Source organism: Colletes gigas, unplaced genomic scaffold (assembly GCF_013123115.1).
Source record: "Colletes gigas isolate AHSC1104 unplaced genomic scaffold, ASM1312311v1 Colletes_gigas_Sc00006, whole genome shotgun sequence".
Classification (NCBI taxonomy): domain Eukaryota; kingdom Metazoa; phylum Arthropoda; class Insecta; order Hymenoptera; family Colletidae; genus Colletes; species Colletes gigas.
This window is the reverse complement of record NW_025106635.1, coordinates 5,793,406-5,819,780: the sequence shown is the minus strand read 5'-3', so window position 1 is coordinate 5,819,780 and position 26,375 is coordinate 5,793,406. Positions and strand designations below refer to the sequence as shown.

General features: G+C 40.0%; 1 protein-coding gene and 1 long non-coding RNA gene across 3 annotated transcripts in view; one reads left to right on the top strand and one right to left on the bottom strand.

Annotated features, from left to right (window-relative positions):
• The window catches only part of LOC122395846 (elongation of very long chain fatty acids protein AAEL008004-like), a 34,504-nt gene extending 26,587 nt beyond the window's left edge, over positions 1-7,917 (bottom strand). Inside the window, exon 1 of the mRNA XM_043393744.1 lies at positions 7,359-7,917. The gene's annotated coding sequence lies outside the window, so the exon portion shown is untranslated. The remainder of the gene's footprint in view (positions 1-7,358) is intronic.
• A 173-nt stretch (positions 7,918-8,090) lies between these two features.
• LOC122395847 lies at positions 8,091-13,122 on the top strand. 2 transcript variants are annotated; one of them, XR_006259001.1, is made up of 6 exons: positions 8,146-8,274; positions 8,761-8,917; positions 9,116-9,227; positions 11,956-12,532; positions 12,831-12,912; positions 13,026-13,122. It is a non-coding gene; the product is annotated as an uncharacterized LOC122395847 (long non-coding RNA). The 2 variants fall into 2 exon arrangements; XR_006259000.1 differs by lacking the exons at positions 11,956-12,532; positions 12,831-12,912; positions 13,026-13,122 and having other exon boundaries at positions 8,091-8,274; positions 9,116-11,462.
• The last annotated feature ends 13,253 nt before the right edge of the window (positions 13,123-26,375 follow it).

Genomic DNA, 26,375 nt, shown 5'->3' with positions numbered 1-26,375 from the left:
TCATCACATTCATACTTTGAACGTATTTTTGACAACTTTCCCATCGTTTCTCGGGAAAGTGATAAAGACATTTTTTGTTCCTTGAGAAACACTCTAAAAGATCATGCATGAATTTTTCATTTCCAGGGGATGCCAAAAATGGGCATTTCTTAACACCCTCCTTTATACTTTGATTGCAACGGAGCGATCCTCGCGCTGCAAAGAAATTTAAACCAAATTCTGGAAAGAATGCAATATAACGAATGTTATTCCGCGCGATCACAAGATAGCTAAACCTTGCTGGCATTGAAATCTTTTTACAGAGAAAATTAACATGTCTTTAAAACAGAGAAATAAATTGTCTCAAAGAGACCAGTGGAATATTTCGTACACGGTGTTGGGAATCGAACGCAGAAACGTTAAACAGAAGAACCAAGAACAGGTCCTTGGAACATCGCGAACTGACCTAGTATTAGAAAGAGAGAGTGGCACGATTGAGCACAGCGCGCTGATTGCGTCGAGAAAAGTATAATAGGATTACGGGAAAGTTATATCACTCCGACGATGGGGCTAAAGTTGTATAATTTAGATATCAACAGGTTGTTATCAGTAGCGTCAGACCGCTTTTGCGGATACCGACGAAATAATGTACGCAAAAATATGCAACCGGCCCGGAGATCGTGACGAAACTCTGATTGAGAAAAAAAGCGTCGGTCGTTGGTTCTCTTTTTTGATGTTTAATATACCGCGGCGGATAGCCTATAATCACTCGGTTTTCTACACCCTGGCCTATCCCAAGGGGCCAAAGACTCCGGAACGACTGGCCTTTTCATCTTTCCGAGTCGCGGAAGAAAGGCACACTTAACTCCAAGTATATTTGATGGCAAGGGCGTTTTCTCCGGGGTATTTCGTTTCTGAATGGAGACTATTTTTCGCCGGTCGACCCGCCCAGGGACGAGACCCGGTACTTCAAAAAGCATTACATCAGTAATGAACCCATCCGCGGAATGTGTTCGTACGCAAACATTGTGTCTGCCTCTCTGTGGATTTCTTTACGGGCCCGCAATAATGTCGCCATAAAGCGAATCACAGCCTTTTCTCGCTCGTCGGTGCATACGAGAATCTGAAAATCTATTCATAACTATCGTTTGTCGAGCGTACAATAGCAGAAAAGGAGAGAAGCAAAAGTATTTCGAGTATTTTCGGCATTTTGAAGGAAATAATTATGGCGGGCTTGCAGAAGGAAATATAGAGGAAGTTCCATCGTCCGGAGAATCCTCTTTAAGAGCGAAACAAGCATCGTAAATAATATAAACCGCTCTAAAACGAAGCACCTTAAGGCGAACCGTGCTTATGTTTATTCAAATTCGAATTAAGGAATTAATCCGCCAGTTTGATATTAATTAAACCAAGTTGGCTAAACGAAATAAACGCTTTTATTTAAATCAGACCAAACTCCTCGAATTACAAGGGAAATGAAATTTTGTTTAGAGACAACTGGAAACTAGCATACCCATCATTTGTTATTGAATTTATTTTCACAGACTCGTTAAAATTCAAGGGCCCCTACCTAGCTTTATTTTCTTTGACATTTAAGCTTGAGAATTAATTGTTTTAACTCCTTGTTTCGTGTTTCGAAAACATTACACGTTTACCAGAAAAAAGTTTTATAGCTACGGGTAAAAAAAATTCTTTAATTGTTTTTATTTTCAACCGTCACAGTGGTTTCCCTCCCCTTGATATACATATGTACCGGGTGGAACGCTAAGATATTCGTCGTGCGTGGCCCAGAAAAAGCCACGCGATTCGATCGCGCACGTGTCCAACGCGGAACAATGAAACACGAGGGTTCGTCAAAGGGAAACGAAAAATCAATAGCGAAATGATCGAGCCTAGTCACGACATGTGCGATTACGAGCACAATGGTGAAAAAATTACCGCGTGCGTGGGAAACGCGATACAAATTCACGCACGTGCCACCTGCCCGAAGGGGGAACACGCTGTTCCGAACCAGCGTGAAAATCCTGTTGTGACTTTTCGTAAGTACTTTTGCCATTTATTTGTTTCTTTGCATTTATTCAAACAGGTACTGAATCTTCACGAGTATTATAACGAACTGGAAATGTTACCTTTGTAAATTAACTGACCGACCCTTCGACGAACAATACCTCCAATTTCGATAGCTACGATCATCGTTCGAATATGACATCATGGCTCAGCCAAAGTATCTATTGTTCCAAGCTTTAATACGCTATAGAAGTTACACGCGCGCTAAAGTTGTTACCGCGTCATACACGGTGCCTTGTTTCGGCCGTGATATTTGGTTCGTTTCCGGGAATTGTCCACACACGTGGCCTCCTAAATTAATTCTCGAACAAGTCATACTTTTACGAAGAGTCTGACTTACGCTACGCTTTCGACACACAGGTTCCACCCACGAGATGAAATAGTTTTTTATATATTTTTCCTCGTCGTACGATCGACAGTATATTAATTATAGAACGAGAGATTTGATCGGTGTGCTGTCGCACAACACGTCACAGAGTGACGACTAATAATGACTCGGAATAGATTAAAAAGTATCGTGTGTTCGTGGATGATAAATAATACAGCTCGTAGTTTGAGCTCACCTGCCTTAAATTTATTAAATTATTTGTACATTCTTGACGCCCGAAAATTCGAGAATTCGAGAGGCGTGTATGGGAATTCCAGACAGAATTCGGTGTGTTTTAAAAATATTTCATTCCTGTTCCACGTTTGTTGTCTATTCTCGGAGGCCTAATAAAAGGATTAAACATCTACCTCGAAAGAATGGAACTGATAATGCGAAGTTATTCAACTCGACCATGACGCATAGGTATTACGTAGTATCTGCCGATCACGGAGAAAGTAATGCCGTTTATCGCGTTGTTGAAAGGATATTTACTTTCGGTCGAGACTTTTCTGCACGTTATTAGCGAGCATAACCTCAAGGTTGAATTAGGCGGAATTGATCGACAAGAGACACATCGTTTTAAGGCAGTTCTAATTCGAGAAAATAATTTAAAAAACAATATTCGATATATAAATTCCATAATATAAAACCATATTCAACAGCTTTTCAATGAATTAGATTTTATAAAAGCTTGATATCTTAACATTTTATAGCAATGTTCCAAGACTGTTTTTCTCCGAACGACTTTTATTAAGCGTTGATAAGAGCTCCGAGAAACAACAAAGCAATTTAAGACAAACTTGAAATTAGTGGCTTTTTTTTAAGAATTCTAATAACGATTTATATTGATAATAATGTAGTTAGGTGTAATTGTAGGTAGTCGGTCGTGGACGAGACGTTCCACGACAGCAAACGATAACGCGGAAACCAGTATGTTTTTATCAGATGCGATTAAAGCCGCGATGGATGAACAGTACGCATTGGTCGACTTACGGCTTCGTTTAGGCCAACGGAGAACGCCATTTGGCTATTCGTCTGTATCGATTCTTTCGAATCTGTTGTTATCGTCGAATATACCAAACAAGTGCTTCTACCGACGGTGCCCTTATTTCGTTAGCCTGAGAGGCTAAAAGGAAAGTATTGAATTCTGTATAACCTGGGATTATTAGCAACGCATATAAATGCGTAATACAATTAGACTATATACCTGCATTGAGATTATCTGAATACACTTATCGTTAAAGAATTATAAATTACAGAAAATCAGCAACTAATTTAGTTTTTCTAGGAATTTGAGAATAAAAAAAGTTAATTACCGCGATTCTTGAAATGCTTCTGTCGATAACGATTGCTCGGTTAAACGTAATCTGCCTCGGCGATCTTTAACCGATTCTTATCAGAATTATTAGGTCATCCTGTAACGAACGGACAGCCATGCAATAAAGCAATAGAAACCGAACGCGACTCGCGTCCGACCGTTTAAGGCGGACAACCAGTGTAAATAGAGACTTTCCTTCAATGCCGCGACCAGGTCGAATACCTTGCTTGTTTCTGGAATTTAAAATCGAAGCGAGGACGGCTGTACATTCGACATCTTACGCAATACGAGGTCGAGAAACGAAGTGCAACCGCGAACGGCAAACAACATATATCCGGTGTACCGGTAGAACATCATCGAGCAACGTGTAATCAACGTGCACGGTCGAAGTACGTTTCTTCGACTTCGCATAACAAGTTTCTTCTTCGATGGAATAATTAACGAATAACGATACCTTACGACACGTCGCTTTTTTGCTGATCGTATATTCTCTTCTCTAATAATCAAAACACACTACCTGATTAGTTTCATTAGAGGCTTCGTTAAAAAGTTATTAACATTTAAAGTTCCGCCCATACTGAATTTTTTTCTCGAAAATGCGCAGGATTTCGGGGGTATGTCTATTCACCAAAAATGATTGCAATTGACCCCTGCAACCGAAAATAATTTTTTCAGAACGACTAGAAATTTTTTAATTTTGTCAAAAAATGTCAAACCTCGAATTTTTTTCTCGAAACTGGTTAGGATTTCGGGGGTATGTCTATTGACCAAAAATGATTGTAATCGACCCCCGCAACTGAAAATAATTTTTTTGAAATGATTTGAATCTTTTCAATTTCGCCGAAAAATTTCACACCTCGAATTTTTTTCTAGAAACTGGTTAGAATTTCGTGGGTATGTCTATTCACCAAAAATGATTGTAATTGATCCCCGCAACTGAAAATAATTTTTTTGAAATGATTTGAATCTTTTCAATTTCGCCGAAAAATTTCACACCTTCTTGAATTTTTTTCTAGAAAATGGGTAGGATTTCAGGGGTATGTCTATTCACCAAACATGATTGTAATTGACACCTGGGACCAAAAATAATTTTTTTAGAACGTTTCGAAAATTTTTAATTTAGCCAAAAAATTTGTCCAACTATTGAATTTTTTTCTCGAAACTGCGTAGGATTTCGGGGGTATGTCTATTCACCAAAAATGATTGTAATTGGCCCCCGCAACTGAAAATAATTTTTTTTAAATGATTTGAATATTTTCAATTTCACCGAAAAAATTCACACCTTTTCGAATTTTTTTCTAGAAAATGAGTAGGATTTCAGGGGTATGTCTATTGACCAAAAATAATTGTAATTGACCCCCGCAACCGAAAATAATATTTCCGAACGATTTGAATTTTTTAAATAATTTTTTAAGGAAGGCTCAGTTAAGAAATTGATGTTCTTAATTTTCGTCTTATTTTGGCCTCTAGAATCTCCCATTAAAATGTTTCCGAAGTGTAGTCGAACACCCTGTATAAACAAATTATAATTTATTAAATTAAGGTTGCGTTAAATTAAAATAATATGCTTCTGTAGAATTAAAAAAAAATATTTGTTTTTAATAAGTTTTCGGAACGTAACTCCCCCTTTTATACTGGTTCTAAGTCTCATATAACACGGTTTCACACAACACGGCATTTTTTAGGAAACTATCTACCGCGTTATAGGAGGAAAATGGCGTGGATTCGAGATTCTATTTCGTCGCGAAGAAATTTCCTACGCGTATCTCCTCGATTCCCCGTTTCCGTCGTTCGATCACGGTCTGACGTTTCGTCTAGCCACGTTTGGATTTGCATTCGTAAATAACGCGAACGCACTCGTGCCGATACGATAGACGTCATTCGTCGGAATTGGAAGAAATCGACGCAGTTTTATTCCCGATCGCCTTCGACGGTTCTACACGGCGAGCAGACGCACGGGACTACATTTTATTTATACAGATTAACGCATCGCTGTTCCAAGAGCACGAGAGAGAAAACTTGGAACGCGCTACGAACGTCATCAATGAGAGCCAATTCTACCGGAAACGGACATAATGTCCCCGTATTATCGTTTTCAAATCTAACACGTTTGACGTACGCGTGCAAAGGAATTATTAATTTCTCGTAACCGTACGCGCGCTCGAACCGGATGTAACGGCATCCGAGCAACGAGCAGCGCCGAGTAAAATATACGTTTCGAGCAGTAAACAGCTCGGCTCGTTCCGATCGAAACAAAACACCGATGCTGCGTCGTTCAGAACCGAGCGTGCCGATCTTTCAGGCAGATGGAAAGAACCACGGGATCGGTGAACGTTTACGAAAGTGTTTTGTAACGCGGTTACGCTCGATTGCGTCGACCTGTGCGATCGGAAATGAAAGGGCAAACCGACATGGCAGCCGAAATTGCATCTGCCGTCGATATAACTATCCATTGCAACATAAACATAACCCGTGAATCACAGATTCGACGGGTCTTCCTTATTCACCGCTGTTTCCTGCCCTTTCGTAATCTCCCATGCAACGTGTTCGCGATATTTTCATTGCGAGACGAGAAATCAATTCTTTAAATCGTATCGCCATTGACCGTGTATACATATTTCACGAACCGTGAGAACTCTCGTCGAGTATTCGAATATAGTGTCAACTGAGGTTAATATTTGACGTTTAAGAGTTGAACGATCTTGACCTGTCGACAACGAATTAGGTGTTCGAAAATTTTCAGGCGATAAAGCAGGGAGAATTCGCGCAACAGAATCAACACTTTACCCTTTATTTAAACTTTCAAATAATTTCTCATAATGCCCAACTCTGGAAACAGAAAGTACCGTTTTCTCTTCGGATTTATGTAACGAAGATTTTTGTCTCGTTGCAATATAAAAATCGGAAACCGAGAATTGTTGTTACGTGTTTGAAGCAAACACGTGCCATAGATTACGTTCCCGGATCGAGAGGATTTCGATCGATTATCGATACGCTGTTCCAACGTACGACGCTGATAACGATTACAATTATTAGTAGAGCAAAGAACTAACTTATAACAGTATTGCCGTGTATACCATTCGAATGTTTCGAACAAATTATTGATCGCGATTATTCCGTTACATCGTTGTATCAGTTACGCAATCGTTACTGTCAAAAGTAATCTCCGAAACGGGATGAGTCAACTGTACTTTGGTGACTGATATAACCGCGAATTAAAATAACACGTTATCCCCGATCGTACTTGAAAAGCTGCTCGGCACTGTTAGAGGTTAGGTTGTGCCCATCGCGAGGCTCGGAGCGTACGATCGGTGCTCGGCGACCGTTTACCCGGGAAAATTCTCGGCGATCGTACGATCGAGTTTACGATTGATCCGATGCACAATGGTTTCTTCTCCGGTCGATCAATAATCGCGACACCGGTCGAAAAGAAAAGTCTAGAACGGATTTTCACGTAGAATCACGTTCGTCGTCGGTCAGCGCGTCTGGTTTCGTTTTTACGAAGCTCGGAATCGATCACGGCCCGTCCTAACCTCAAAAGGCGCGCCGGCGGCACGCCTCGGCCAACCAACGGTACACACACACTTATTTGGAACCGAACGCAGTATGTCAAAGGACTACACCCACCTGCGTTTACGTCGTTGTCTCTTCTTCCGTTCTTCCCTTCCTACTATCTTCCCTGTTCGTCTTACGAGCGTCTCGCGACACTCGGGTTACCGGCTTCACCGACGCTTACGAATCTCTCGTCACACGGTCCCGTTTTCTTCTTGTCACCTGACCGACGGTACATACGAAAGTAACCACGTTGCTTGTCTACGAGACCGGGGTAAATAAAACGACGTTCGTCCTATATCCTTGTGGAGTTTCCGTGTATCTTCCCGGCGACGACAATCGGTCGAATCTCGTTCGGGAGCCGTATCGCGGAACGTACTCGCCGCTGTTAGAAGCGAGCGAACGCGAGTAAGAATGATGACTGCTCGTCGCCAGTTTCCTTCATCGGCGACACGCGTCTTCTTCCTCCTCTCCGTCGTCGCGGGCGCGTAGTATCACACAGATGGGAGAGGCGAAGGAATAATGGGGAGAAACAGAGGGGGACAGACAGAAGGAGAAAAGATAAAGGAGTGGATAGCGAGGGAAAAAGGGAAGGAGAATCCAACGTCGACGAATCTCCAGCGACAGTTTCCTGTGCACGCGGTCGCACTCGACTGACGGTTTCTTTTCGTACGCCGTGACGTGTGGCCGTTTAACGTTTACGCTACCTGACCGCCCGTCTGCCTCGCTGATGCTCGCCGTCGCCCTACTCCTCGTGTCCACGATGCTTCATTCTACCGCTACTGCCTCGCTCCCTCCTTTTTCCTTCCTTCCGTCCCCTTTTTCTTTTCTCTTCCTCCTGTTTCTGACTCCCACTTTCGACGGCGAATACGCTCGTAACCTGTCACACTTCTGCGTGCTCGCATACGGATTTCTCACTTCACTCGTGCCAGATCTCCGTTCACGATTGATTCGTCTCTCTCCGGTCGAACGACACTGCCCGATCAAACTGGTAAACGAAGTCTTTTCTTTTTTTAAAAGGGAAATAAAAACGAAGGATCGCGGCAAAGACGAGGACGACGACGACGACGAGGACGACGCGACAAAGACGATGGGAACCGAGGGCCACCGTGCCGACGACGAAAACGACTGCCGCCAACTTGCCATCTCGCGGCCGTTTGAGCAAACGTTTTTAGGTGGTTCTCAAATCGCGGATCCTAAATATTTTATCGCCCCGATGTTTTTACACCGGAATATATTTAAAAGACCATTTTAATCGTTCAAAGTACACGTAATGTAAATCAATTCCAAACAGCATTTTTCCCTTTACCTTATATATCTTCTATCAGCTGCAATTATTAAAATATCTTTAAAAATATCTTCGTAAACGATAGAAATGAGATTTAAAACAGATTTCAAATCGTCTGTGATGCTGTAGCATTAAGAATCTGAAACAAAATATGATAAAGTTCAGTAATATTTAATGATGGTTAAATAGGAAGGTTGACGGAGCACCAATGGGGAAGCACGACGAATCAGAATGATCTATTCTACGCGGGAAACCAGGCTGATGGTTGCTCGTAAAGTTTCGATTAGTTTCCACCAGACTTGGGCGTTATCGAATCATGCGTTATGTTATTTCCAAAGAACGAAAAGTATGCCCTTTGTCACTAAATTTTGTTATTAAATTTGAGCACATATACTTCGAGAAATATTACGAACTTGATACTTGCGAGAAAAGAAATAAATTGAACTGCACCGCCGCGTGCCGGTGGGTCCATTTTTTCATCTCCTTGTATCTTTATTTCGACGCTTACGTCATTTACTTACGCGTTCCCCTTGTGTGTTTACAGACGCTCATCCATTCCACCAACGCAAGGAAATAATGATGTGCCGCTGCGATTTAAGTTTCATAATGACTTCTTCTTGTTCACGGGAGTGGATTAGGCGGCAGCCGCAATTAACGTGAGCACATAATGTAATTGCGTCGTTCGATGTTATTTTTCAGCCCGATAAAATAGGTTAAAAAAAAAATGTTATTTAGTAACAAGGTGGAAAAAAATCACTTCTCGAAGAAGTTATTCAACATGCAAATCGCGTTTAATAAAAATTTAAAGTGACATTGTTCGATACGACGATTAAATCCGTATTTCTAATTCCACCTTATACTAAAACACTTTGCAAATAAATATTTATTGCATTGTATTACGATCGCTGGGTACTTCGATATTGAAATACTCTATCGTAAGGCCGGGAAAGTGGCCAATTGTCGGTCGCAAGCCATATTCGTGCAGATTAACCTACTTCGAGCCCATCTAAAATGGCGGTAGCCCTTCATTGTAAGACGTTGCATCACGGTTTCTTCAAACGTTAACCGATTAATGTGTCTTCTTGCGTATCTCTATCAGCGCGCCAAACATTCGGCCGATCGACGTTGTAAAAATAAAATCCGAGTTTTCTTCGTCAATACCAATTAACTTCCACCTTGTGGCACAATTACATTTAAGCATAATGACATAATGTAACTGGCGCAGAAACCAGTTACGCGCGTCAGGTCGGATTTGACACATCTATCATTATGCTTTCGTAAGGAAATTAACGAATGTTACGACTACGGTAATCGCGTTATTATCGCGTTATTTTTTTTTTCTTCTGCCGTGTACATAGAGGAACACGATGCAAAATAGTTAGCGTCGTCGTTTTCCTCGTGTTACCAACCCCTCGCTACTCGACATCTTGTTATCTTTTCGCATGATTTACCACGTTTCTCGTTGGCATCGCCACATTTTCCTCCCGCGCCGCGCTGAATTGAAGACTCTGGCCGCGGTTTACGAAGTTCCGCGGATAGCTCGGATTACCTCGTTCCGCCCCGACAAATTTTACACCAGGTGTCTCCTTCCGAAGAATAAATTTAACGAAGGAACGTACCGATTGGTGGCTCGTTAAAAACCACCTGATACGTTCTACCGGCGACCTCCGACTATCGCGGACCCTACGAATGAAGATTCATGTTCCCGAGCACTCGTATCGAAGATAGTTTACGATCCACCTATTTTGCCAATTATTATACGCCACAGGCACAAAGGAACCGACCCATAACGATTTTTCTTCGCGCAGTCGACGTTTCGAGGCTTTTTATCGCGTAAAGTTTCCTTTTCACGAGCAACCCCAGGACCGGATTAATATCAACTGTACACCCTTTAATTACCAAAAGGAGTAATCTATAACTATTGTAAAAAAGAAATGATAGAAATCACCTCTTAAACAATTCATTTTAAAAGTCGTAAGTAGGCGGACTATTTGACAAATTTCCATTCCCGTTTCTCGAAAAAGCGACACCCAACTATGCAGAAAGGGAAATCTTGCACAATCTCGAGAACTTTAAAAAACATTATATATTATACACGACCGCGCATAAATTAATACGCATACACGCGTTTATTCTTTGTCCTTCTATATTTAGAATGACATTGGAACATTTCGCTAATTTTGTCGTTAAAATTCTTACAAAATCCCGAATCGCTGTGGAGGTGAGTTGCCAAAATCGTGCCGCTTCGAATATTCTATTCGTGCCGAAAAAGGAAACGCGGTCGAAAATGTGGAATTGTTTTATCCAGAAATAAACGGGAATGGAAACCACCTGTAATTTACAAAAATCTGGAATTGAAATCAAAACGAAAATGAAAAATAATGCTGATAATCGACGTGTGTGTGGCCACTTGTTTGAAATCGAAAGTCATCCACGCGCTCGGAATTTGAATAGAACAATTCATATTCATATTTCTCTATATGAAAATGTTAGAATTTTTAAAATTGACCGAACACGGTTGAAAAAATAATCGGCGAAGTAGTGACACTGGCAGCTACAATTTTATCGAACCCATATTTTAAAGAAACACGCAACAAAATTATAATTAAGCAGCTGATGTAACCTTAAACAAAAATTACCAACCCGAATACCTGTCTATCAATACAAAATACCGTAAAATGATGTCAGCGACAAATTTTATTGATGTGAACCGCGAAAAAAGGCAACGAGTTATGTTCATTTTGTAAGTCACGTTTGGGGACAATTTAACAGATCCACAACTTTATTTACGTGTCGCATAATCGGACTGATCAACCAGGTGCGTGATAGCTAACACGTTAATCACGAGTTCATAAATCATAGCGATACGATTTAAAAAACACGATAGCCTCTGGAAGAATATCGATTTAATCTGTGTTGTTGTTGTGTATTTTAAATAAATTTAAAGTAATATACAACGCGTATACTTTTGTTTAAACGTAAAATTGTATCCCTATATTTGTACGAGATTCTCGCCTTCGAAACTAATAATTTCCTCCCGCGTTGATAGACACCGTATAGCAATTTTCGAGGACGTTTGCCCATCGTCTTTCATTGGCAAGGAAAGAACAAACGAATGGACCGGAATGAGAGTAATTCCGACTACCAAGGAAACGTACAGAAAGTGTAATGTCGTGTAACAGCCTTGCTGGAGGTTATGCAAGTCACGAGTATCTCGGTCCCAACGGCGAAAGTGATTCTCTTTGCACGGTCACGGGATGCCTGAGACCAGTGTTCGAATATAATCTCGAACAAGCATTTCGATAGTTATCCGCGTGAAATAATTTTATTTCGATGATTCTATTCGCTGGTTCACGATCCTGAAAGTTTCGAATCTATTTCCAGGAAGTGAATTCCACTTGACCGGTACCTTGAGGTTTCGAGAGCCACCACGAACCATAAACAAACGTTTCGTCTACCTTTCGTAGGAAACATAATCTCCTAAAAGTAATAAAACGCCAGAAAGCGCAATTCACGCGAGAAACGACGCGTCATCCGGGGACCCTTTCTCTCGTTTCTTCATCGATAGAAGAACACCGATCCGACGCGAAGAACGCAGATATTACAGGCACATTCCATCTTCGTCCACGCGTGTAAACACCGGAGTCCTCCAGTCCTATTCTATCCACGAGCTAGCGATTATTGCGACGCAATAAATCCGAAGTCCGAGCTTCGAGTAGTTCGGATTTAAAACGTCCGCGAGAGCAAACAGTTCGGTTTTAAGGGGTCTCGAGCGTTCCGTCGTCCTCGATCGAAGGTTTTTCTCCTTCGCACGAACTGTGCCAAGACGTTATGCAACAGGAACGACGGATTACCGCCTCCAAAATCGTACGAGAGAGCGAGTAACTGGAGTCCGTAGCCACCGATACTTTCACAGGAAGGGTTCAAGGTTCCCCGCGGATCGCTTTCCTTCGTCAGTCAGGTTCGTTACCTACGTGAACTTTAACGATACACTGTCGACGAAATTACTATGAAAAAATTTTAGCTATTCAATTTCAAGTAATTCGTCAAACCTATGCTATTTAATTTTGTTTAAATTTTGAAAAGGAATAAAATTACCCAGTCGTAATTTCTAACAAGACTTGTGAAATATTTATTCGACTGAATTTTTGAAACTTTACTGCAATTTTCTGTAAGAGAATGAATATACATTTATTTTTTTCATGTATCTATCGTTTTAATTTCTTTGGTACAAATAAATTCACTATAATTGTCGGTAGTGCACAAAGCTTGATGACGAGTGAGCAGCCTCATGATTGTGAAACTTGACGTCAAGAACTTATAACGAGACAGATTTACCAGGTAAGGGGTTAAAGAATGTATAAAATTAAAAAGAAGTGTTTCGAAATTTTATAACCCAGAGCTCTGTAACTAATTACGATTAATCTGACCTTCCTCGTTTCGTTATTTTATAGTTTCGATCCATCACAGCCTTCGATACGTACAGGATTCCTGCTCGAGTACGACCAATGCTTGGAATATTCAATCGAAGATCTATTTCTTTATTGTCACAAAAAAGTAATCGAAATTACTATAAAAGAATTTTAATAAATATTAAAGACCGTTTAGAATGAAAAAGAAGTGTCTTCGAAATTTTATTACCCAGACCTCTGTAACTTTTTACGATTAATCTGACCTACCTCGTTTCGTTATTTTATAGTTTCGATCCATCACAATCTTCGATACGTACAGTGATGGATCACGACTAATACTTGGAATATTCAATGGAAGATCTGTTTCTTTATTCTCACAAAAAAGTAATCGAAATTGTTATAAAAGAATTTTGATAAATATTAAAGACTGTATAGAATGAAAAAGAAGTGCTTCGAAATATTATTACCCTGACCTCTGTAACTTATTACGATTAATATGACCTGTCTCGTCTCGTTATTTTATTGTTTCAATCCATCACAACCTACGATACGTACAGTGGTGGATTTCTGCTTAAGTACGACCAACGCTTCGAATATTCACTCGTAGATCTCTTTTTATATTGACAGAAAAAAGTAAACGATTTATAACGAGTCTTACCTCATTGCTATTAACATTGTATATAATTACTTTATCAAACAACGTGCAACAACTACTAAATGTGCTTCATCCTTACGCTATCCGCGTTTCAGTAATAGTTATTTAAATTTGGTACTGTTATCTCGAAAGAGGCCAGCATGGTCGCAACGTCGAACGATAAACAAAGATTTATTTACTGGATTCGCACCGAGACACTAAGTAGCAGAATAAATTATTCCTGGCCACTTATTTGTTTTGATGATTCGTAAAACTGCATTAAGTCTAAACGTACAAAGATTGAAACAGTTGTTATGAACAGCGTGCGAGATACAAACTCTCGATACAGTGTTTCTTTGCAACGTTTTGCACCGGAAGATCCTCTCGAAAAAGAAGTGTTAACGATTTTCGTTTTAATTGGATCAGGCGAGGCTCGTACCTATGCACGCGATAAAAAAATAGAAAAATAACGTAATAGAAGACCATCGAAAGCGTGTCAGCAAGCACACCTGCCAGGTTTCAACGCATTTTTCCCGGAACTATGTTTCTCGGTACGGTCGCGATGGTATCTCTGGAATTACCGAACCCATTGGTTCGAAATTTCGTGTAAACGTGAAAAATAGACGCACGTTTATAGCCTCCGCCTTTTATCTCGCCTTTGTCGACAAAAATCCAACGTCTTTTTATCGCATTTGCCGAGTCACGTTTAAATTTTGGCAAAAATCTCACCGAGAAACCAACAGAGGCAACAACTTTGTCCGCGAAACGTGAACATTTGCAATTTACTTTCCAGGAAGTCGTTTTGATGGACCTACGATAAACACGCAACAGTAAAAACACGAGATGACGCGGTTAAATACGGCCTTTTTGCGCGTCAAAAAGGATCAACGCAAAGTGAATTAACACTTTTCCATTCTGCCCGGCAACGAATAAAATACGACAATTTTTTCCCCCACCCGGTGTGATTTTCTCGGAAGTTGCAGTTTCACGGCAATAATTATGCTCGCGATAACGTCGTATAATAAATACGCGTTGTTTTAGTCGTCGACGAAATGAAAACTCCGTTTAGGTAAATTGACGTTCGTGGGGAAAAACATTGTTTCAAATTTCGTTCGCCTGGTGCTTCTAATTTTCTCACGACTTTTCCGTCTCGATCGTCCTGCCATCGATCGTAGGCGCGCGTGACCCACATGCGACTTATTACAAAGGTATCCTCTTTCGTAACGCGTCTACGAACCCGTTTACCGATACTTAACTCGCGGTGAAAACTGTTCCACGAAGATTTCCATACGTCGAGGAAACACGTATCGCATGTCTGAACCGAAGACAAACACGCTTTGCGTACGTAATACGAATTAATTGATCCATTAACCGTCTAAGTAATCCTGGGAGAGTCGCTGACGCTAATCTATTGTTGCTGGTTGAGCTGCTGACGAGCAACCGTGATTGGCTGCAGCGCGGCGGGCCGATCTTCGTGAACGTACCGGGATATAATTGATAACTATCGCCAATTGCGCGAGCAATAAACAAATAAACCTTTACAGCTTTCAGTTTCCTATACAGTCCCGTTGCATAACGTTTATCTTGTTACAATGGCTTATTATACTCGCAGTCATTGTTATTACTATCATTACATGTGTCGCGTGCCGTTGAAAATCCGGGAAATAAAATATCATCGGTATAGAAATTAAAATAATTACCGTCCGGAGATAATTATGCGTGGAAATTATTTTCTCGTTATGGTTACTTTTGTGTTTCGTATATTCTTGATCGCGACCCACGTTTAATACCATTGATTTTATTAAACTGTTTGCATACAATGCACAATAACTAGTTTTTCTTAGTGAGAAATTAACAAGTTAATGTCTTGAATAATTGGCCGTATGAATTATTGAAAGAAGTTCCATTAGACGTACGTTTCTTTTATGCATGACTATAACGCCGTCACATTTCAGCCGAGCCGCCAGTCAGTTCGTAAACAAATCATTTTTTTTATCAAGCGGATGAGCTCCACAGAATTATTCGCTACGACTGCCCGTTTCCCTAATCCGATCCGCGGGATCTTTCATTTCTACGAGCTAACTGTACAAACAGTGGAGTTAAAAAAATAGATTTGAGAGCAAGAGAATACTCGAAACAGATCGAACCTTCTACTTTTCGTATTTATCGTCTCATTTTGCCAGGTAAAATCTGTCTCGAGACTAGTTTTCCCCGCGAAGCAAACCGCTCCGTGGTCATAATCCGCTGCAGGAAATCGAATGCATTCTCGTCATTATATGAAAATTGATCATTGAAAACTGTCACACGTACCATTAATAATTCATCGACTTTTAACCTTTGTACTTTTAATTGCACGCTATTATACGATATTGCGAAACTATATAATAACTCTGTCAATGAACCTATAACCGATGCTTCGGGTCATAATTAGGCTGGCTGATGAATTTCTATAGCGATGCGGTGGATAGCGCGTGTTACGCGTACCGATATTCATCGCAACTTCCTTCCGCATCGCGGCTAGAACTCTTGAGCTTTGCGCTTTACGCGCCATCGAAGCTCTTGAATTGAATCGGCGAATCACGTACACGCCTTGACGCAAACTGGCATCGCCTGTTAATGCCCATTCCTGTTTGCCAAAGCACTTTGCACCGCCGTTACGTTCTGCGCCGCTCATCGGTTCGCTCGTTGTTCGAAAAACGGAATTTTTACGAACGCCGGGAAAGCCTTCCGCGCGACCCGGAAACCACGAAAAAAAGAAACATCCACGGCTCTGCGATTCGCGAATTAAGTCGACGAAATCGATCGACGAGACGGTCGTTTTGCATTCTCGTTTTGTTTACCCATGGAATTGTACCAGACGTTGTTTTGACGATATTTATTTGTTAGCGTCAATTCCTTTTTCAAGGGGTGACACGTGTCAGGGTCAATGCATTTGGGGCTATGACCAGATTCTCAAGAGTATCGTAGATATCGATACCGGAACCATAAGTCTGTCATCAGACTTGGGCCACTCGAGGCGCGACGAATTCTAGGAGTCGCGGATGTTTTGTTTATATGTCGGCGATAGGGAGCCCTATCGCCGATTCTCGAAAGGTACCGTGCGTGTGGCCGATGACCCGAAGTCATGGTGCTGTACGACACGTGTAGTACGATAAGGATTTTCTAGAAGGATCTGGCCACGGAGTGGGGAAGGCTTTGCCTTTTGGTAAGAGGACTGTGATGAACCCCACGGCACTTACCCCAGAACCTTGGTAAAACGCGGATCGTAAAAAGATTTTTCTAACATATTATTATTCATTTATTAACGGGACTGTGACGCTGGGCTTTACCGCGGTTAGGAACTCGAGAAATTCGTAGGAGGGCAGAAAAGGAAAAAGGAGGGGGCGTTTTTCTTGCAGGCCTGGGCAGTGGAGGACTCATCCAGCCTTTTTTTCCTTAGACGACTGGGATATTGAGAAGTCCAGTAGAGGAGTGTATAATATAGCAACTGAGGGGGTCGTCGAGCGCTTGTGAGAGCGCGATCCCTCTGATGGCGAGCATGGGAGGCGACGCCACATCACTAAAGGCTTCTCAAGCAGGTCCTGCCTTAGATGACTGGGATATTGGGAAGTTTTTTTTTTTTATCTCGTTCTCCTGTTTCTTCCGCAGTACCCTGGGCTGGAGCCCTATATCCTGCACTTAAAATGTTTGTTAGTATTTGTAATGTTTGTGAGGATGTGCTATTATTGTGGTTTTCCTTGGGTTAGGGCTCGAGGGAAAAGTTTCAACAAACCTCGTTTACATGCATCATGCGATGAGTGTGGTGCTATGGACGGATAATTGATGATTAGTCTTGGGAGTTAGTATTCATATCTTTAATGGTATTATATCTTCGGGGTCGTAGTTCCCTAGTGACGCTATAATACTAGGGGGTTTTGGATGCTGGAAGTTAGTAATTTGAGCTGTGGCGGCCAGCTTCATATTGGATATTGGGAAGTTGTTTGAGGAATGTGTATATAGCAACCGAGGGATCGTTTGAGCGCGTGTGAGAGCGCGATCCCTCTGGTGGCGAGCATGGGAAGCTACGCCATAGGACTAAACCCTACAGCACAAAAGATGCAATATGCAAGGAGCTACAAATGTGGATTTTATACAGTCAAACATTATCTCTTATGAAATTTGAACAAAATAAATTAATTTATAATACGTTGCAAGAATAATTAAGAAACTATATGTTCGAACAAAGGTTGCGTAAATTCGCTCGTAACGATTTATTCGATAATGCGTCGAATAGGAATGTTTACTTCATTTTGTTCGATTTTTAAGAGAATGTAAGGGAAGGTCTGAAGCACGGTTCGTGATCTCCTTCGGTCGAAAGGCGGGAATTAGGGGATTTCGATGGAGGAAAAGAGGATTGGGAAGACAGTAGATAGGTGTCAAGATGCTGGGAAGATTTAGGTATTGTCCGAAACGACTTCACCTATAAAGGCGTTCGCGTACTCCGTGTGAAACCTCTGAAACTGCTCAATTTCTATTTTAAAAGATACTAATAAACGTTAGTTATAAAAATTGTAAAATATTGCACAAGAATATGTCCCTACAAATTACACACAGCGAAACGTCGATACTTGAACACATTGTGACGACAATTAGTAGAAAGATAGCCCAGAAACATGTACAAGGTGAGTCACGTGACCTACCCACCCTGAATAACTCCTAAAGTACGCATAAATATACATAGATCTACGTAAAAGAGTTTCATATAAAGATTATATTCGTCATTGTGATGTAAAGTTCTCTCTAACAATTTCGTTTAAAAAACTAGACACGGTATCTCCTAAACTGAAACCAAACATTCCCGAGGATCTAAAAATAGAGGTCGAAACGTCGGAGATAAAATTTAAATCAGTCCTTACGAAATATATAACGTGCTCTGAAAGTCCAAATATTACTTACGCTCCTGGACAAAAAGATAGTACGTCTTGTAATTTCTCTAGAAAATGGGTAGGATTTCACGGGTATGTCTATTCATCAAAAATGATTGTAATTGACCCCTGCAATCGACAATAATTTTTTCAGAACGATTTGAATCTTTTCAATTTCGCCGAAAAATTTCACACATTCTCGAATTTTTTTCTAGAAAATGGGTAGGATTTCAAGGGTATGTTTATTGACCTAAAATGATTGTAATTGGCCGCCGGAACCAAAAATAATTTTTTTAGAACGATTTGAAAATTTTAATTTTGTAGAAAAATTTCACACCTACTCGAATTTTTTTCTATGAAATGGGTAGGATTTCAAGGGTATGTCTATTGACCTAAAATGATTGTAATTGGCCCCTGCAATCGACAATAATTTTTTCAGAACGATTTGAATCTTTTCAATTTCGCCGAAAAATTTCACACATTCTCGAATTTTTTTCTAGAAAATGGGTAGGATTTCAAGGGTATGTCTATTGACCTAAAATGATCGTAATTGACCCCCGGAACCAAAAATAATTTTTTTAGAACGATTTGAAAATTTTTAATTTTGAAGAAAAATTTCAGATCTTCTCGAATTATTTTCTACGAAATGGGTAGGATTTCAAGGGTATGCCTATTGACCTAAAATGATTGTAATTGACGCTCGGAACCAAAAATAATTTTTTTAGAGCGATTTGAAAATTTTTAATTTTGAAGAAAAATTTCAGACCTTCTCGAATTTTTTTCTAAAAAATGGGTAGGATTTCAAGGGTATGTCTATTGACCTAAAATGATTGTAACTGACTCCTGCAACCAAAAAGAATTTTTCCAGAACGATTTGATAGTTTTAAATTTAATTGTTAATAACTTTCTAACGAAGCCTCCATCAACAAAGTGCTATTCCTGATTTTCGTCTTATTTTGGCCCCCAGAATCCCTCATTAAAATTTTTCCCAGGGGTGGTCGAGCACCCTGTATATGCATGTAGAAAATGAAAACAGTAGTCGGTCCCAGTCCTCAAGAGTTTAGTTTACCACCTCGCTATATGGCCTCCCGGACTATACTTTTATATGCAGAAAGCTCCAATCTCTCGAAAGACAAAAAGTATGTAGCATCCAGCCACTCGAGAGACACAGTTTGCCCCCTGGTTACGGGGTACCCCGTTCAATCGTCGATAATTTCATTCGTTTCGAGTGTGATCGCAAGAGGGGTCACACGCGACCATCCTACACTCGTAATAGAGACGATCTGTTCGATCTGGGGAACGAGCAACCCAAAGCCGTACTAATTTTCATCGGTGAAAGTGGCGGGTCGGGTGAAAGTCGCGAGCCACGCGACATAAAGGAGACTTCGGATAAACTGCATACAGCCCCGCTAATGCATGCGTTGTACATGCTAATGCGTTACGACAGATAGATCATGCGTTTGGACGACGGTTACGATACGCCGGGCGCGGGCTGCCCGGAACGTGAATTCGTAATCGAGGGTCAGAAGGAATTGGGCGCCATTAGCGAATCGTTTGGGGTGCACGTTCGATGTTCGACAACCACCGTCGTCGTTTCGACTGAAAATAATCATAGTAATCGTAATCGTAATCGTAATGGTAATCGTTGATCGTGTAATAGTCTCGGGTACTAATTTCGTAATCTTGCACAAGCTCGACGCGTGACCAAACTTGTTTTGCGGTCTCGCGTTACAGATCATATTCCTTTACGGGTGACTCGAACGCGAGGTAACGCTTTCATTAATAATTAGACCGCCAGCACTGACAAGGCGACTGGTACCTTTCGTCCACGTTGTTATTTTTCGTTCGAGCATTATTACAGACACGCAATACAATTTTTATTCTGGAGTAGCGTTGTATAGTTCGGGACGCCATATAGCGAGGTGGTAAACTACACTCTTGAAGGGTTGGAACCGACTACTGCTGGCGACACCTAGGGTCGTACATCACATCTTGCTTGGGGGTGTCTTTTTAAATGTCTTTTTCTGTTCATAATTGCACTACCTTTTTCAAGCAGATAAATTGAGATATTAAAGACTCGAGTAAGACCTTTACCTATTACGATACCTCGAAAAATGGCTTTCTAAAAATGGCGACGCTAGATAAAACATTTCTTCGTACATCCCTGACCCTTCTCTAATCTAAGGCCCTTAGCTTGTTTCGGGAGCTGAAACGTGTAAACTTTGACACCTACTGGAGTTTACGACCTCGCTATATAGTGGCCCGTACTATACAAATTTTTTTATTCGAATAGGTAACACACGACCTTTCATGCCCGAAGCATGTCGATCTCCCGAGACGTGTTCTCGGTAAAACGAAGCTGAAACGTTTCGTTTGGCATCGAGATACACGCAATCAAGGTAATCGATCCAATAAGAGGTAGCCTCGGTTGCGCCATACGTTCCCACTACCTATGTCCCATGCTTCATCTCTCGCGTAATCGTTGGTCTTTCACCGGCGATCTGCTGTTGACGAGACCGAAAGACTTCCACTCCAATTTCACTTGTTGCCGAACGACCGTGCCTTCCACTCGTCGACACAATGCAAACGGACGAGGCTCGCATACGTGTATCGAGGTTGCATCTATCGTTGTTACACCGTGTATCCCGATTGCGATTACAGCGTCGGAGTTGGGCAAATTTTGTTCACGAATAACGGATAAAAATGGCGAATGACTGTCGTACTGAAATAAAATACGCTTGAAGTTTATAAACGCAGCGTATTTGTTATTTCTATTTGAATAACTTGTTGCTAGAAAGAGTCGTTGGATCCCTTAGAATACAACGTAACTGCGAGACAATCATACGTTGGCAAGTGTCTTTGAAATTATGGGAATTGAAGCGAACTTTTACACGTTGCATGAGGAATTTCATATGATTTTAACTCTGGCCAGTGGCTCAGCTGGATTATAGTGTTTTTGATGCTGTTTTGTTGGTTCGAATAATTAAATATCGAGGCAATATATTGCATTGTGTTTATTACACAAACAGAGATCTTAGGCTTACAAAGAAAGACATATTTGTAGCGTCAACCACAATACACATTAATTTGAGACTATATGTACGTAAATCTAATTAATTAACAGTGTATAAAGCTTATTAATATTGTAATAACTACAGTAGTGTCCATATGAGTGAACCTTATTTGTGCCCACTTAAGTGTCTACGCTATCACCATCAATGCGGACAATTAAGTGGGCATTAATCTACCTATTTCACTGTATATCTATATATGTATATAAAAACGACATCTACCATAAAACGCCCAAGTTTGTCGAGAAATAATTCACTTTTTGCACACTAGATGGCGTCCCAATTGTTTACGATCGATAACTGATTTTAATTCATTTATTAATACAACAATAGAGTACTCAGTAATTTAGATCACTTATAAATGCTTCGCAATTAAGGACAAAGGTCCAAATTTGTCTGAAAACAGTCCTGTTGCTGTCAGAAGACATCTCTAACCTAAGATACAGGTTAACTGTGTGTTCTGACAGGAATAGGGCTGTTTCTAGACAAGTTTGGGTCTTTGGCGTTAATTGTGAAGCATTTATAAATGATCTGTATTAGTGAATACTATATTATTGTATTAATAAACAAATTAAAATTAGTTTTCGATCGTAAACAATTGGGACGCCATCTAGTGTGTAAAAAGTGAATTATTTCTCGACAAACTTGGGCGTTTCATGGTAGATGTCGTCTTGATATATATAGATATACAGTGAAATAAGTAGAGTACTTATGTGGACTATATTATAGTTATAATTAATAATAATAAGCTTTAGACACTGTTTATTAATTAGATCGACGTACATATAGTCTCCAATTAATGTGTATTATGCTTGACGCGATGTGAAACTATGTACTTGCCCAAAGAAACGTACTATTTGTTCAATAAATACAATGCAATATATTGCCTCGTTATCTAATTATTTGAACCAACAAAACAAAGACCAAAACACTATAATCTAGCTGAGCCACTGGCCAGAGTTAAAATCATACAGGGTTCCTCATATAATTGTAAAAGTCCTGTTCAGTTTCGAAACCATTGATTGAAATGAATTTCTCGACCGAATCTTATTTGCCCCTGGTATTTTGAAAATCCAAAACGCCACACTTTTTTACGATAAATTTCAATTCCACGAAAGTGTAAGTTAACGATTTATGCTGGAGGCATATCTAATTGCTTTCATCACTATATTATTGCCCATAGATGAACCATTTCTTTTATAACGAAATACGTTCATCGATATAGCAAGCAAATAACAAGGAAAGGGCAACGCGTGGCAATTTATTCATGACGCTGATTCGATCGAACGACTTTTAGTCGTTCGTCATGGAATACTTCGTTCTACCATTCGACTGTTTATTTTTATTTGCAGAACTCGTCACGCCTGGTTTTCCAAGAATTTGCTAAAGAATAGCATAAAATCTACTCTTGCATTTCTCTTGCAGCCTAAGGTAAACTCATCGCAAGTGTAACTAGATAGGAAATCGCTGTTGGAAGCTGCTTAGATACTTATTTTCGTTTAATGTTATCGACGATGTTTATTTCGTTGTATAATGGACGCTAACTGATCCAAGTTCGTAATTAATCTTTCATAATTACACGACGATGGCCGATCGATATTAACTGGCAGCAATTTCTATTAAACGCACCTGTAAATTATGGCTGGCAATTGCGCCTCGAGCGTACATGTTTACTTGTATCGTTAAGTCAGAACGTCGGGTCATTGAGCATCGACCTGGATATCCGGCGATTGTAAGCGTAAGTGCACGTAAATTCTTCGTTCCCACGTATCGTCGCCTACGAAAATATGGATCGCCTTATCTAAGGATATACTTACGCGAGCTGCATCACTTCCGGAAATCGACGTAAAATATTGTCTCATAGGTCGCAATCCAACGTTCCGTGCAATTCGCAACTTTGGAACAAAGGCTTTGTTAAAAAGTTATTAACGTTTAAAGTTCCGCCTGTACTGAATTTTTTTCTCGATATTACGCAGGATTTCGAGGTTATGTCTTACGACCAAAAATGATTGTAATTAGCCTCTGCAAACGAAAATAATTTTTCCAGAACGATTTGAAATTTTTTTTTTCCGTCGAAAAACTTCACACCTTCCCGAATTTTTTTCTAGAAAATGGGTAAGATTTCGAGGTTATGTCTGATGACCAAAAATGATTGTAATTAGCCTCTGCAAACGAAAATAATTTTTCCAGAACGATTTGAAATTTTTTTTTCCGTCGAAAAATGTCGCACCATCTCGAATTTTTTTCTAGAAAATGGGTAAGATTTCGAGGTTATGTCTATTCACCAAAAATGATTGTAATTGACCCCTGCAACTGAAAATAATTTTTTCAGAACGATTCGAATCTTTTCAATTTCGCCGAAAAATTTCACACCTTCTCGAATTTTTTTCTCAAAAGTGCGTTGGATTTCGGAGGTAATTGCAATGACCAATAATGATCGTAATTGATCCTCGCAACCGATAATAATTTTTTTAGAACGATTCGAATCTTTTCAATTTCGCCGAAAAATTTCACACCTTCTTCAATTTTTTTCTCGAAAGTACGTAGGATTTTGGGGGTAATTGTAATTATAAAAAATGATTGCAATTGACCCCCGCAACTGAAGATAATGTTTCCAGAACGATTTGGAATTATTGAATTTAATTGTTAATAACTTTTTAACGAAGCCTCCATCAACAAATTGCTATTCTTCATTTTCATTTTATTTTGGCCTCTAGAATCCCCCATTCAAATTTTTCCCAGGGTCGGTCGAACACCCTGTATAAACAATTTTTTTCGTGGGATCAATAGTTATTGAAATATCGCGACACACTTAATAAATTACAGCTTATTGAATTTGTCTTGAAAAGCACTATCGCACGATCCAAAAGAAAAATATATATAGTTCCATTTAAAAAACGAAACTTCACCATCGTATCTTTTAAATTAATAACATAAACAAAATTTTCGTTCGCGCCAAAATGGAGATCCTATTTTATCCTGCAATTTACATGTAAACAATTTTGTTCGTACGATCAATAGTTATTGAATTGTCGCGACTGTCGCACTTTACCGTGGACAACCTGTAGAATATCCTGCGCGAAAATAGGAAGACCGAACGAAAGGAGGACCTATAATAGCTTTCTAGAAAGTGAAATGAATTACGATATGCGTTCCGTTTTAATGTGGTTATAGCAAAAAGGTTTACACTTGTGCGGAGTATCGTACGATGCAAAGTTCTACAATCGAAATGGTTCGATCGTGGCACGGTGGGATCCTTAAAAAAGGTCGCGACGATTCTGTTAAATATTATGCCACGTATCAACGATCTTTGCTCAGGATCGTACGTAAATGCGAGCAAAAAGCATTGTTTGTAAATGATAAAACACACGACAAGTGATAGGCGAGAGGGTCAAGGCGAAAATACTCCTACGTTTTCGATGACTCGGCGCAATTTTTATTTTTTTCGTTTTTCGCCTGTGAATATTGTATTTTTTTTTTTCTTTTTGTTATTCAACGCGTTACGGGAAGCATTATTAATTATATGCGTCAGCAAAATATACCGAGCGTAAGAAATTTTAATGCCCGGCCCCGCGTGCCGAAATAAAGCAAAAGCCCGGGATTACGAAATTGCGTTTCAAACACTATAAACGATTATTTACCGGGCCTCAATGACATTCTGTATTCAAGACATTGTACTCTTACTCGGAGAATAAATTTTTAAAAAATTTCTGCACGAATAACGTTATCTTTAAAAAAAACTATGCACAAAATGTTGATCCCGATTGTCATATTATTATATAATGCGTCGCGATCTCCATCTGCAAAGATGCTCTGACAAAACAGGACTTTCTCGAGCCACTTTCTTCCTATGCATCAATGAACAATATTTTTACCAGTTCTCGAGTATGTCTATATCACTCTCAGAATCCCATCCAACGATTTATTTAATATTTTTATACGATAAATAATTCGTCTACCTCTTCAAATTTCAGGATCGTAAATTCTAGGTAAAAGAATTGGCAATATTCGAACTGCTGTAACTACGTTAAAAAAAATCGTACGAAGACGAAGCTGCGCTCATTTTAAAGGGCAAAGCCTCTACTTTCCCCGTCCTGAATTAAATTTTTTTTTCAAAGACACCCTCTTGCTTGGTTACGGCGTAGAAGAGTAAAAGATGTTTTTATTAAAATCCTCTAACTTTATACTAGCCTACGGAGTATAATAAATTTTTTTCCCGGGCTCGTTTTGCGATGAGATCGAAGGGGGAAGCCTCCCCTTTAGAACAACCCCTTAAAAATTGACCTATGATTTTTTTCTCCCGAGTTATTGCACTTTGAGTGAAAAGTGTGCCGTCGGGATTAGAATCATCCGAATGGAGGTTTTACGATCGGACTTGTGCCTCGTGTGTTTGCGTTCCAAGTGTGTTTATAGTGTGTTTATAGTGTGGCTTGTTATATTTACGTCAATTTAAAATTATCTATTGTCCTCTCGTTGCGTTTTTACCCTTTGACATCGCAATCGTTTATGCATCGATCTAAAATGCAGACGCGATACTGCGTTTCGAGCTGAAGTAAACAAAACCAAGTCACATTCTAAACACACACAAGCTCCACATGGTGCACCTCTGGAAATTCTAATCAACTGCGTCACACTTTTCGTTCAGAGTGCAACAACTTCGGAGCAAAAAATTCTACATCAACTTTTGGGGGGGTCCTTGTAAACGCAAAACTTCCCCCTTTAATCTCACTGCGAAAGAAGCATTTTCATGCCTGTTGCCTAATCACAAACTTGTCATAGAAAA